Source organism: Eucyclogobius newberryi, unplaced genomic scaffold (assembly GCF_026437365.1).
Source record: "Eucyclogobius newberryi isolate DKJ021-1_F unplaced genomic scaffold, fEucNew1.0.hap1 SCAF_7, whole genome shotgun sequence".
NCBI classification, from domain to species: Eukaryota; Metazoa; Chordata; class Actinopteri; order Gobiiformes; family Gobiidae; genus Eucyclogobius; species Eucyclogobius newberryi.
This window is the reverse complement of record NW_027316389.1, coordinates 25,888,153-25,890,311: the sequence shown is the minus strand read 5'-3', so window position 1 is coordinate 25,890,311 and position 2,159 is coordinate 25,888,153.

Genomic DNA, 2,159 nt, shown 5'->3' with positions numbered 1-2,159 from the left:
CTTCTTCTTCTAAAGAGACAGAAACTAAAGTGGCGCCGTCTCGAGCTGCTACAGGCACCGTCAGGCTCGAGGAGACGAGAGCGGTGTCCGACTGTCCGAGAGGTTATTTGACTAATCTCTTTGACGTAGCGGTGTGCGCGGCGTGAGCTTCCCCACTGCTCAGTTCAGAGTGACGGGGAAACACGGACAGGCTCTCCCCCCGGAGCCCCCTCCTCCTCCTCCTCCTCCTCCGCGAGCAGAGGCAGGCGGTGCACGGTGAGCTGAGGTCGGAGGATGACACCTGGCAGCCAGGCTCCTGCTGCTGCGGCTGCTGCGGCTGCTGCTGCGGGGCTGTGCCGCGCGGAGCACACGCGGAGCACGCGCGCGCACCGCCCCGTGGTTGTTATAGTGATGAAGTGGGAGGCTGTGCGCGCGCGTGCCTCCGTGACACACAAGAGCCTGAAGTGAAGCACTGCGCCAAAACTCCTCTGGACACACCACTGACACACTATTTACAACATGACACAGAACCTTGCGTCACATTTAAGTATATGTTTGTATTTGTCTTGATTTTTGATGACTTAGCTCTATTCTCCTGCTGTCCATGAACTGTGCGTTGCAACACTTGAATTTCCCCACTGGGACCAACAAAGGCATCTTATCTTAAAGTCACTATGCGGTAGAAGTGTGCTTTAGTGGCCCAACCTCACCCTCTATTTTCAAAAGCTAAGTTTGAATACTATTTTATTTTAACACAAAACTATTTGGTTTAGCACAACCTTCTGAACTTTATAATAAATTATCAATCCTTCTTAATCATTAGTCCATCTATTTTAAATATGACCCTTCAAACGTAAGTATGGGCTGATCCTATCAGATTATTCTTCAGACTGTTGGCCTAGATGCTGAACACATAATGAGCCAGTTACACTTTGGTAATCTCAATTTGACTGCAGCGGAAATACTCCATTTCCTGTGTACACACAGGACTATTGCTTGTCGTAAAATTCCCTGGATTAAGGACACGAAAGAGAACATTAAATTTGTCCGGTCACATCAGAACATCTCACATACCGCTTCAATATTCTGTGAATCCATACATTAAAATGGCAGTTACAACTAAAAGGTAAAAGAAAACGTTTTATGGACAGATGTTGAAAATTAACACTGCATCTGGACGGTTCAAGGTAATTGTAATATCCAAATCAAATAAATAAAAATAATTAGCTGAGCTTTGTAACTGATGAGACTCCTTGCAAGAAGGTCCTGGGTTATAATCTGGATCGTTTGGGACTTTTCTGTGTGGAGTTTAGTGTCTGTAGCTGGTGTTTTAGTTTCACCCATAAACACGACTCTGTTTCATTATAGAGCACTCAAGGATACTACATACTGGTAGAACACACTACATACTGGTAGAACACACTACATACTGGTAGAACACACTACATACTGGTAGAACACACTACATACTGGTAGAACACACTACATACTGGTAGAACACACTACATACTGGAACACACTACATACTGGCAGAACACACTACATACTGGTAGAACACACTACATACTGGTAGATCACACTACATACTGGAACACACTACATACTGGCAGAACACACTACATACTGGCAGAACACACTACATACTGGTAGAACACACTACATACTGGTAGAACACACTACATACTGGTAGAACACACTACATACTGGTAGAACACACTACATACTGGTAGAACACACTACATACTGGTAGAACACACTACATACTGGTAGATCACACTACATACTGGTAGAACACACTACATACTGGTAGAACACACTACATACTGGTAGAACACACTACATACTGGTAGAACACACTACATACTGGTAGAACACACTACATACTGGAACACACTACATACTGGTAGAACACACTACATACTGGTAGATCACACTACATACTGGTAGATCACACTACATACTGGAACACACTACATACTGGTAGATCACACTACATACTGGTAGATCACACTACATACTGGTAGATCACACTACATACTGGTAGATCACACTACATACTGGTAGATCACACTACATACTGGTAGATCACACTACATACTGGTAGAACACACTACATACTGGTAGAACACACTACATACTGGTAGAACACACTACATACTGGTAGAACACACTACATACTG